A 13,495-nucleotide genomic window follows, 5' to 3' on the forward strand; every position below is an offset into this window, starting at 1 on the left:
AAAAAAAACAGAAAGGTTGAAAAGATGGCGGATTGGGGGGGGGGGATTTTTAGCTATAGTCTAAATATATTTTAGGACCCCAAGCTGGCACGAAACGGTAATATCGAGATTTTTGGCCTGTTAAGCGCGGAAAGCATGAAAACATTAGCCTAATTCTTTTTCTTTAAAACTGTAAATGGATAGCTGCTACCTGATTCTTAAAAAAACATTTAACGTGATATTTGTCTTGCTGCAGTTATATTAAATAATATATTTATCTTAAACTTAGTTTTACAAACCATATGAGTTTATCACATGAGAGATATTTTTGAGTTATTTGACTAAACATTTTACAGCATCGTTTGTGGATATCAAAATTTAAAATTATTGCCTACTAGCATGAAAATAAAATATAATTATGAAAAAATTAACTATTTTATTTTGTATTTTAATTTTCTTTTTATTAGTTCTATTTTATCTAAAATATCTGTGATTTGACGTCTGTGATCGTTACCGTTTCTGGAGAGCAAATAGGCTATGTAATACGTAAATATGCTAAATAACGTTCTGGCTTAAACCCCTAACATAAACTTATTACATTAATTATTTAGCTGGTATACACACCCTAATCCTCTTCGGTACTTTTTCGTAATTTTTTAATTTTTAATAGAAATTGAGAACTGTAAATCCTGTCATTTGAAAGCACTAGGAGAAGTATAAAACACATACACTCTAAAAAAATGCTGGGATGTTTCAACCCAACTTTGGGGCAAATATGGACTCACCCAACTATTGAGTTAGTCCATATTTGACCCAAAGTTAGGTTGAAACAACCCAGCATTTTTTAGAGTGTACAAATACACAAAATTCTATATATACATAAATAAAGCCTATATTTTTTCGATTCCAGTATTTTGAAAGTGAGCTTATGGACGATTTCTTGATGTCTATGAGTTTTTTTTCTTTTGCTGTCTTATACTGCGACCTGTTAAATTTATTTTATAATAACAATTTGACATTAGTATTATTGGGATAGGCTTCGTATAGTTTCATATTTATTTCAGGAGCCTTTTTGTTTTCTTTGTTTGTTTTTGTTATGTTTTTCTAGTTTTTCATAAAGACATTGCATACATTAAGGTGAAATGTAATAATAATAATAATAATACAAAAGACACTAAGCCCAAAAATAGGATAAAGGTGCCAGCTCATTGCCTATTATGTTAGTTATAGTTTTAACTATATTTTAATTATACATGACGCATAGTTTATTTCGTCTGATGACAAAAAAGTATGAAAAAAGTGTGTACACATGCATTTTAAGATTTTCGTACATGGACACGTAACAAGCTTGACACAGTTTTCAGTATCTTAAATCATATTGTTGAAGCGCTAAATCTTCCCTTTTATGTCACTGCTATTGATTAAGGGCTTTATTAAACAGATTTTCGAATATGCTTTTTAAAGTGCAGGTTTTTATTTTCCTAAAATGACCAAATTTAGAAGAATCTAACTTTACACTAGTTATACAATTTTTGCCAACGGAGTGGCGTATATTCCTGCTTTCTCTTTTACAAACGAATATATAACATAAAAGTAGCTAGTTGTTGTATTCGTTAACAGTTTGTAGTTATTAGTTTCAGCAAAAACTAGTCAAGTAAATAGTATTTTTATTTTTTAAATTATGCCGTTTTTGTATATATTTTTTCTTCTTTATTATTATTATTATTATTATTAAAAAACAAGTTAAGCAACTATCTTGGAAGATTAAATTTAGTCTAAGAGAAAGACCTAAGTATTGTACTGTGATTGGAATGATATCCTGCAACAGGCAGCAACAGCAAAGGCAATATCAAAGGCACTTACTGTAATGAAACGGGCTTCAAGTTTGAAAATCCACAGTGTGATACTTAATTGTAAAATGACGTCTAATGTGTACTTTGTGGACAGTGATGCCTGTTTGCCTTTTAAACCATGGACAAAAAACGTACCCGCTCACTGAGGTTCTGATGTATTGACTGTGGTTGACTTTTTACGTCTCTTATTTCCCTTCTTTTTGCTTCTTCTTTAGCTTGTGAGTGAGAGGCAGAGATTATTTAGCTCATATTACTGTGTGTACTTCGGCACTCTCTCTGATATGGCACCAAATCCGACCCCCTGTATGTGAGGGCGGACAGTCCCTGGCCTCATGGGCATGTAACCCCACTGATCCTTATCCAGACTGGCATGGCCTTTTCACACTGGTGACCAGTATTGAGACTTTAATGCTCTCCTCTCCCTCTCTTTTTTATCTCTCTTCATACACATTATCTTTCTTCCATTTATTTAACTACCCTTTGCCCTCGTTGTCATTCACTATATGTCACATTCCTTTCCCATCACTTGAACTCATCCCTTCCCCATTTGTCCTCATGTTCACATGACGTCAGTATTCTCCTAATAAGCATGAAAAGATTTGTTTTACCACATGGTGTAACCATGTTTCCTGCCTAGGATGAGACACAAAAGGAAACCAGGCCAAAGAAATTGTAATCAAAGAAAAGGTATGGTTTTCCACTGTGCCTTCATCTCAGCCTCTGTTTGTGAAGCTTCTTGTGTATTTTCCTCTGGGCATGTTGTGATGGTTCAGTCTAAGCTCTCTTCAGGGCCATACAATACTTTATTAATCGAGAGTATCAAAAGGCTAAAAGACAGATTAGCATATGACTCACTTCATGTTGATTCTCCATCCAACTTGTCACTCAGTTGCATCTTGAAACAGAAACTAAAGGTGATTTAGCGCTATATAATCTTTAGTCTCCTCTGGTAATTCAGTCAGGATATCACTATGACAATAATGCTTCCACAGCTGGGTCATTTCTACAAGATTTATGTACCACATGAAAAATACTGCATATTTTACATAAGATGTTACATAAATGCAACTTTAATGCCACATGGTTTGCACACATGCAGATATACCACAATTAACACATTCATAATGATTAATATGATTAGTATTCCCATGTCCCCAATCATGTTTCAAATTTTTTTTAATACAGTGGCGTGAAAAGGTTTTTGCCCCCTTCCTGTTTTTTTATTTTTTGCATATTTGTCACACTTAAAAGATTCAGATCATCAAACAAATTTTAATATTACACAAAGATAATGCAAGTAAATACAAAATGCAGTTTTTAAATGATGATTTCATTTATTAAGGGAAAAAAGCTGTCCAAACCTACCTAACCCGTGTGTAACCCGTGTGTGTCCCGTTCCCTTTCAGTCGGTCACTCTCGACAGCACATCGGTGACCAACGAATTGGGATCTCGCTTAGAGAGACCAATCCACTTTGAGTGTAAACTAAACGAGCCCATGCACATTGGCATGCGATAATTGCATCCAGCTGCTGCTGATCACAGCTTGAGCATAAAAAGGCAGCCGGTGCAACGCATACCAGCTTTTCGCTTCGGAGCCGAGCGACAACATCGTTCTGCTCTTACCAAACTGCTTTGTGTGTGACGAGTCTAGCGCGCACTAGGGAGCTTCTTATCTTGTTTCAGAGGTGTATTCTTATCACCACTTCAGAGGTGGTCATTCCTGTGTCGAGTGGGTTGCGCACTTCAGGCTGCACTACCCCCTGTCGTGCTGCAAGCGGCCATTTCCCCTGTGCGTCTCAGCACCTAAAAGAGCATTTCCCTGAAAGAGCCTATTTCTCTAAAAGAGCTTACACAGGTGCATCTTTGTAAAGACGACGGTTCGTCTTTTTAAAGATGCTGTTTCACCCGTGCGTTTCTGGATGCGGTCGTTACCTGGTGCCGGGTGATGGTCACGATCGCTGCCTCACGTGTCTGGGCATTAAGCATGCTGAGGTGGCGTTCGCGGATGAGTCATGTTCCCATTGCGGGAAGATGACCATCTCGAGCTGTGGGCCAGGCTCCGTTTCCTCCAGGGGGGGCGGAGCTCCGTTACCTCTGCCGCGATCTAGGCTGCACAGAAGCAGACTGAGGCGATTCGTCACATCCTGCCCCGGCGGGCAGCTGCTGCCTCCACCCATCTGCCGGCCACAGTGCCCCAGCCTGCTTGTCACCAAGGGCGGCCCCCTGCGATTCAGTTCGCCCGGCGTCCCCCCAAGTTCTGTGGCATTCGCTTCATGGCAGTGAAGGCGGCCGATGCTCCTGTCTTGCATGCGGAGATCGCAGTCCTACTGGCGAAGGATGCGATAGAGCCGGTCCCTCCAGCCGATGTGAGGATGGGGTTTTATATGAGCCCTTACTTCATTGTACCCAAGAAAAGCGGTGGGTTACGACCAATCTTGGATCTGCGTGTCTTGAACCGGGCCCTTCACCGGTTACCGTTCAAAATGTTGACACAGAAACGCATCTTTGTGGAGGGGACACATCTTTTTCCCCTCAGAGAGCAAGGTGTTCACATCTCAACGATTGGCTCATACTACCATAGTCTCAGGATCAGTTTTGCGAGCACAGGAACCTGGTGCTCCGGCACCTCAGCCAGTTGGGTCTTCGGGTCAACTGGGAAAAGAGCAAACTCTCCCCGACGCAGAGTATCTCTTTTCTCGGTATGGAGTTGGATTCGGTCAAGCAGACAGCACGCCTCACAGAGGAACGCCCGCGGTCGGTGCTGAACTGCTTGAATTCATTCAAGGGCAGGACAGCGGTCCCACTGAAACTATTTCAGAGGCTCCTGGGGCATATGGCAGCTGCAGCGGCATATCAATTGCCTGGAGTTGTTAGCGGTGCGCCTTGCCTTGAACCTCAAAGGGCGCTTACGAGGCAAGCACGTGCTGGTCCGAATGTACAACACGGTGACCGTTGTGTACATTAACTGACAAGGTGGTCTATGCTCCCGTCGCATGATGCAACTCGCCCGCCACCTCCTCCTTTGTAGTCGGAAGGTTCTGAGGTCACTTCGTGCCATTCACATTCTGGGTCTGCTCAACCGTATGGCCGATGAGCTGTCATGAGCTATGCTCCCAGGAGAATGGCGACTCCATCCCAAGATGGTCCAGTTGGTTTGGAGACGTTTCGGAGAAGCTCAGGTATACCTGTTTGCCTATCCAGAAACCTCTCACTGCCAGTTGTTCTACTCCTTGACCGAGGGAACACTCGGCACGGAAGCACTGGCACACAGCTGGCCATGGGGCCTGCACAAGTATGCGTTTCCCCAAGTGAGCCTTCTCGCACAGATGCTGTGCAAGGTCAGGGAGGACAAGGAGCAGGTCCTGCTTGTGGCGCCGTATTGGCCCACTCGTACCTGGTTCCCTGAACTAATGCTCCTCGCGACAGCCCCTCTCTGGCAGATTCCTCTGAGGAAGGATCTACTGACTCAGAGACGGGGCACCCTGTGGCAGCCATGTCCAGACTTCTGGAAACTTCATGTCTGGTCCCTAGACGGGACGCGGAGGTTCTTGGTGACCTACACCATCACTTCGGCGAGATAACCGTCTACGAGACATGCTTATGCATTGAAGTGGAACCTGTTCGTCGAGTGGTGTTCTTCTGCCCGATCAGGGTCGTGCTTTCCTTTCTGCAGCAAGGGTTGGAGCGAAGACTGTCTCCCTTCACCTTTAAAGTCTAAGTCGCTGTGATTGCTGCTAAGCATGACCCCGTGGAAGGGAAGTCGGTAGGGAAGCATGACCTGGTCATCAGGTTCCTTAGGGGGGCGAGAAGGTTAAATCCTCCACGGTCCCCCTCTATACCCTCTTGGGACCTGTCTCTAGTGCTCAAAGCAGGGCCCATTTGAGCCTTTGCAGTCAGTCAAGCTTAAGTTTCTTTCAATGAAAACTTTGCTCCTGCTTGCACTGGCCTCCATCAAGAGGGTAGGGGACCTGCACGCATTTTGGTCGACGATTCATGCCTAGAGTTTGGGCCGGCTAACTCCCAGGTAATCCTGAGGCCCCGGCCTGGCTATGCGCCCAAGGTTCCTACTACCCCTTTCAGAGATCAGGTAGTGAACCTGCAAGCGCTGCCCCCGGTGGAGGCAGACCCAGCCCTAGCTTTGCTTAGTCCCGTTGTGCTTTAAGATTGTACGTGGACCGGACGCAAAGCTTCAGGACCTCAGAAAAGCTCTTTGTTTGTTACGGAGGCCAGCAGAAGGGGAATGCCATCTCCAAGCAGAGGATGGCCCACTGGATAGTGAATGCCATCACCCTAGCTTATCAAGCACAGGGTGTGCCTTGCCAGCTGGGCCCTGGCCTACATCAAAAAGGGTGTACGTCCTGTCCCCATGGCTACTGTACCACCGCTGAGCGGCTGGGTCACCAGCTCGGCTTCTCAGCAAAAACCTGGTATACGTTGCACCGGCTGCCTTTTTATGCTCACGCTGTGATCAGCAGCAGCTGGATGCAATTATTGCATGCCAATGTGCATTGGCTTGTTTAGTTTACACTCAAAGTGGATTGGTCTCACTAAGCGAGATCCCAATTCGTCGTCATGACGTGACGTCTCCGTTCTCTCCTTCAGGGAACGAGGGTTACATACGTAACCGACACGTTACATATGGCTTTAAACCAACACAGCATTTCATAAAAAGAACATCATACCAACAGTCAAACATGGTGGTGGAAGTGTGATTGTCTGGGGTTGCTTTGCAGCTTCAGGACCTGGATGACTTGCCATAATTGATGGAACCATGAATTCTGCACTCTATCAGAAAATCCTGAAGGAGAATGTCCATCTGTCAGTTTATGACCACAAGCTCAAGCGCACTTGGGTTATGCAGCAGGACAATGATCCCAAACACACCAGCAAGACCACCTCTGAATGGCTCAAGAAAAACAACATTTTGGAGTGGCTTTGGAGGGGCCAAGTCAAAGTCCGGACTTATTGCCAGTTATCGCAAATGCTTGATTGCAGTTGTTTCTGCAAAGGGTAGCACAACCAGTTATTAGATTTAGGGGGCAATTACTTTTTCACGTAGGGACAGGCATGTTTGGACAGCTTTTTTCCCCTAATAAATGAAATCATTATTTCAAAACTGCATTTGTGTTATCTTTGTGTAATATTAAAATTTGTTTGATGATCTGAATCTTTTAAGTGTGACAAATATGCAAATAAACAAACAAACACACACACACACAGGAAGTGGGCAAACACCTTTTCACGGCACTGTATGTAAAACCATTAAATTAGTTCATGCATCTTAAACTCCAGTTTGCCCTGTTATATTGCCATTTGGTCTAAATCATGTGATTTGCTAGAAGTGTCATCATTTCTCTGGAGGGAAAGCAACTCCAAGAACAAACTAAGTATTAGTAATAATCTTTTCTCTCTTTTTCTTATTTTTAGAAGACTTATCTAGTAATGTAAAATATGTCCACCCTTATTGTCTCCTAAACACACACACAGGAAGTGGGCAAACACCTTTTCACGGCACTGTATGTAAAACCATTAAATTAGTTCATGCATCTTAAACTCCAGTTTGCCCTGTTATATTGCCATTTGGTCTAAATCATGTGATTTGCTAGAAGTGTCATCATTTCTCTGGAGGGAAAGCAACTCCAAGAACAAACTAAGTATTAGTAATAATCTTTTCTCTCTTTTTCTTATTTTTAGAAGACTTATCTAGTAATGTAAAATATGTCCACCCTTATTGTCTCCATTTATACTTGATATGAAAATGCTTGTTTATTTTTCTAAATCGATTTTACATATCTTTTAAAATTCTTTCTAAATGTCTATCTTTTGCTATAGCATTTGTTCTTTCATTTAATTTAAACGTCCACTGTTATACATTGCACTGTAAAATGTCATGTAACAGGGTGGATACGTTTTCTAGAATATTAAATTTGAAATGATATTTTCCCCCTCTGACAACACAAAAAAACAAATCTGCTCACTCCAGAATCCATCAACTGTAGGAATCACCTGGCTTCTTCTTTCTGCTCTGTCCACTAATGCAATATCAGTCTTGTAACAATGCTGCATTTCCACAGGTCAATCTTAAAACTCTAGTATGCTTTTACATCTGTCTTGGCTTTGAAGGAATGGCATACGGGGTGACTACAAACCCCATCTGTTGGTGGTTACAGTAATGCAGGTAAAAGATGTGTAATTGTGGTTTATCTCACTACTTTTCCTAGACATTCTCATGGGCACATTAGCAGAAGAGCACATTCACATATGAATATACTCTTTATGCAAAGTCTGCATTTCAGACATTCCTCATAAGCAGAAAATCAAAGAGAGGACAAGTATGCTAAAAGAATGCAGAACCATCCAGACATTTATGTTACTCTGCTTACTAGTGCGTAACACACCCGAGGCTGTTGAGTATCTTAGTTTGGCATGAGGTGTGTGTTGGGGTTCACCAGCAATAAATAATAAAACCTCTGTGACTGAATGGTTTTTAGTGTTCCAGCACAGATATTGAAAAGAATAAGGCAATCTTCAACTGAACAGAAATTTCTGTTTTTGTTTTACACAAACCTAGAGTGATCTTAACAATAATCAGAGAAGAATGGTGCCATATCCACCTCAAAGCTACATTGTCTTTTTACCATTTATTATTCAGTGACAAATATATGACTGTTCACAATATGAAAACTATATAAAACTAATTTAAAACATATTAGAAATAAACGTTTCTGTTTTTGGTTTCTTATTTTGGAAAACTTGTTTTTTTTTTGCCAGTTTATTATTTTTAAGTTTATTATGTTTTAATTTTAATCATTACATTTTGTGGGACATTTTACATCCTGAACCTTGTCATCCAATTATCTGCCATTTAAAAAGACATACAGACCTTTCATAGTCATGTGGTACTGCAGGGGTTCTCTTTATGATATATTTTATATTATTTTTATAAAATATATATTATTTTATCAAATATAATTTTGTGATATAACAATTTTATAAATAATGTTTATAAATAATGTTTTTCTGCATATCTCTGCTTATTGTTTGCACTACATGACTGAGCATATCACATGACAAGTTTTTTGTAGTTTTTTATTTTTATTCATTTATTTTTATATCTATAAGCAGTGACACATTTTTGTTAAAACTTTTTTTTCTATGATATAATATTTTCTTTTTCAACATGTTTCTGCATGAAAGCTAAAGTGAAGCTAAAGTTTGCTGAAACATTTTTTTTCTAAGAAATAATAATAAAAGATTAAACCATACTCCTTAAGAGTTTGTTTTTCCTAATTAGGATATTAATGTACAGTATCACTATTTTGACTATTATGCCCCTTCAAAAAAAAAAAAAAAATTTAGAAATTAAGCATGTTTATCATAGAGGAGGTTAATTTAAATCGTTGTGTACACTCTTAAAAATAAAGGTGCTTCACGATGCCATAGAAGAACCTTTTTGTCTAAATGGTTCCAAAAAGAACCTTTAACATCTGAAGAACCTTTCTGTTTCACAAAAGGTTCTTTGTGGTGAAAGAAGGATCTTCAGATTATAAAAAGGTAAGAAAGAGATGGTTCTTTAAAGAACCTTTGACTGAATGGTTCTTTGCGGAACCAAAAATGGTTCTTCTATGGCATCGCTTGAAGAACCTTTTGAAGCACCTTTATTTTTAAGAGTGTACATGAAATTAACCTAATATATGCTATATAAATAAAAAAATAAACATCATGTCACTGACCCTTGTAACAAACAAAAAATTACTAGTTAATCAGAAATTCTTAAATACAATTACAAAAAGTGCAGCGATGGCTATCTATAACTTCTCTTTTGTAGAATAAATGTTAAACCTAGGAAATCTTGAAGCCATAACAGACAAGTGATTCTGCAAGAGAGAGACTCTCTTCGATAAACTTGAAAATCAATTGCATTTAACAAAGATAAAAAGATTAGTTTTCATATAAGCCAAGTCCAGGACAGCTTCTATGTTGTTGCAGTAATGTTGGTCTGTATGCTCGGCTGAACCGATGGATGGCATGCGTGATGTTTGTGTACAGGCTAAAGTTCAGTCAGTCATGACTTTTTATGATAGTTAAGGACTATTTACTGTTTTCTATAAAAGCAGTAGCCGGGGTTCAGGCTCACCCTGCTGTGCTTCTGTTGCGGGGACCCTTCATTTGACCCATTAAACTCCGCATTGACATCAGACACATTTAAGGTCCAGGCATCTGCTGTCGCTCTTTAGTGGTGCGGTCAGCCCGAACGCCCTCGTGGTCTCTGCGGTCTGAACCTGGATTGAGTCGTCACCGTGAAATTGGACTTGATATATGGGCGGAGGCACAGCTGAAGTTTTGTGCTGACTTGCCTCTGTGGTTAATACAGCATCAGTTTGCAATTGTTTGAAACAAAGGCTTAATGAAGAAAAATCATATTTCAGAATTGGTGTTAAAGGAAACATATAACACAATTTGATCACATGCATGGCATTTATATGCATAACTACAGTAATTTATTAATCTGTGTAAATCTGGCATATGATAGTATTTCTATAATCATCCATACAGCATGTTTATCTATGTTCATCGTGTATTGAGATCATGTATTAAGATTTATGTGTGCAATGCATTTTACTCATGATACGTCATTGTTCTGTATATCTGAATATATCTGAAACAGTAAGATTTGTTCATTCTTCTCAGTTGAGTAATTTTGAAATGTGTTTGTGTCTAAGCTAATTTTAATGCAAATATATAGAGACAGTAAGCATTGCACAAACACAAATTATCACACACACACAGACACACATACACAAACCGTATAAACTGTATTCACACATCCTCTAAAATCCTCTAAAATTAGTTACTGATTTTTATAGTGATTGCTATAGTTACTGTAGATTTTGTGTATTTGTTCAACTGAACAAACAGTTTGTACCAGTTTACTACACCTTTTGCTACATAATTATTTTATAGAAGAGTAAAATAGTAGCATAATAACAGTCAGTGCATGATTTTCATTATTATGTCAGCTTGGCCTAAAATGTCAGTTTATCGTCTTTATCAGCTGGAGGTTTTTAATGAAGAACGTCTGTTTGTTTAACCTCTTCATGCTACGTTGCCCCCTGTCAACCCCAGCTTGTCATGCTGCCACAAAGAGGTGAAAATGTGAGGTTTTTAAATGCAGTTCAGATCAAACTAAAAATTCCACTGCTTAAAGCAAAAAATTTAAATGCATAAAAGAGAAATATATATATGATGTGTTGCAGCAGTTATTTTATTGTTTAAAGTATAACGTTTTTGACAAAGCTAGCAGTCAGAATTTATAGTTTAGTTTTTACATTTTAAATAACATCAGTGTGAGCTTGGCTAGGTTTATATTTTATTGCAGAAAAATGCTGCGTGTTGACAAAAAGAAATGTAAGTGAATGTAAAAAAAAAAGTCCTTTGTAAATAAATGAAAAAAGTATGGGTACAAGCGATTTTGCAATATTACAGCTGAAATGATATGCTTATTTACAATTTAATTGTTTTAAAGGATTTGCTAGTTAATGCCATTTTGCAATAAGAAAGAATTTAGAATTTTAAGAATTTTTTTTCTAATGTTTAATACTTGTTTTTATGAGTGTTATGAAAAGGCATTTCATAGAGAATTTATCAAAACCTCCAAGCAGTGGCGTTTATTTGTGTGTGTGTTCAGTTAAAGTCTTTCATTTCACATATGAAGCAGATCCACACATGAACACGAATACTCAAAAACCTAAGAAATATTCTTTTTCAGGGCATTTCATCTAAACAACATGTACAATCAATGCCTTTTGATGTTAAATATTAATATGGAGACGTCACATGGATTGTGCTTTAAGATTGACTTTGTGCATGTGTTGTCATTTTTCATGTCTGATTTATCATCCCAAGCCCAGGTTCTGATTTCTGAGTCCATCTCCTTGACTGAGTTTATTTAATCTGACAATTAACTGGTTGTTGCATGGGGAGATGCAGTGCACGCTTTACTGAACTGCTGCTGGATGAAGGGATCGCGTGAGAAAGAAACAGAAGGAGAAAGAGGACACCGAGAATGTGCAATATGAAGACGCAAGGTCATACCTGCAGCTCTTATGGTTAATTAACTATACCTCTTTACTTCTCACTATGTCATTCTTGTGAGCACATGACACCATGTGACCTCAACAGACAATGTTTTTTTCCAGAACAGGTAAGATCTTTTAAACATGCCTGTGAACAGTTGGATGGGTTGGTCACATCACTGGCTTTGAAGTTTCCAAGACCAAGGCCATCTGTATTGACTAATTTGTAACATCTCTTTTTGAGAAGGAAAGGGGGAGCTCTTAGGTATCAGGAGGGATCCTCTTTCAATCGCCAAGTCTAAAAACTAATGGGCAACTTTATTCAAAAAGACAGAAGAAACGACATTACCTCACTGTATTAGGGGGGCAGATGGTGAATCAGTATAATAAATAAAGAGCAACCGAGTCATTCCTCCATCTCTGCTTCTTGGGGATGGATTGCTCATGCCTGGCCAGACTAACTGTGGTAATTGGTGAGCCTGTTTGGGGAGTGGTGATTAAAGATGGATGTGGGGAGTGGAGGCAGGACTGGGTTAACAGAAAGCGACAGAAAAGATGAAAGGCAGTGGTATTAATGCGTTGCCCAGAGGAGAGGAGCCCAGCATGGAGACGCTTGTTTTTCACTCTGTTTGTCACGCAAGTTTCCTGCCCCGCCCAGTTCGATCCTGATAGGCCACTCCCCTCTCGCTCTTTTTCTTTCTGTATCTCCTCACGCAGACTCGGCAGCTTTGCACTATAGCCTACTTCTCGCCCTGTTTCTTTTGGTTTTGTGTGTGTTGCGCGTCTCTGTTCTGTGCTCTGTCTACTTCTCTTGTCTTATATCTTGTCTTTGTCTTTTTGTATGTTTGTAGCTGTCTGTTTATCCATCCAACATCATGAATCTTCTGCCTCCATCTTTCTCTTCCCCCTTTTTGCTGTTTGTCATTTGCCTTTTATAAGGAGAAATGTGAATTATTATATATGTTTATTGTTCGCCATGTAGGTCAGGCAATGAAAACAACTGCTGGTTTAAAGGTGATTTAAGTGGTGAATGGAAATACTTTAACATAACTTCATCTTTGGCTCAGTAGAATGCTACTAAAGTAGGTAGATGAGACTTGCCTTTTAAGGGCCTTTTGGGCAAAAGGAAAGAAAAAATGTTATGATCTAATCTTCGAATCTCTTTGAGGTTTATGTATTTCACTGTCGAAGAAAACACTGATATAGAAACGTCCTTGTGGAACAATTGAGTGCTAAGATATGGATAATGTATACATAAAAAAAAAGTTAAATAATGAAAATCAATTAAAAATAATATATATAAAAAAATTATATAAACTTAGACAAGCATCCAAAGCAACACTAATTGTCATATTAGTCTCAACAATTTTTTTTAAGCAGTAGTGTTTTTTTCTGCAGCAAGTGATTTTTAGTTTTTAATAATCTTATTGAAATTGGACCCCACCCCCCAGCAAATCGTTTGAAAGGACCATATTTAATAATAATAATAAAAAAGTTCGCAAATATTACACCTATATGGACAACACTAGCCCAAATAATAACAATAAAACCTGTTTTAGGACAACCTTTCTAGAAATGTAAGCATT

The sequence above is a fragment of the Sinocyclocheilus grahami genome, unplaced genomic scaffold (assembly GCF_001515645.1).
Source record: "Sinocyclocheilus grahami isolate Dianchi unplaced genomic scaffold, SAMN03320097.WGS_v1.1 scaffold17.1, whole genome shotgun sequence".
Taxonomy (NCBI): Eukaryota; Metazoa; Chordata; class Actinopteri; order Cypriniformes; family Cyprinidae; genus Sinocyclocheilus; species Sinocyclocheilus grahami.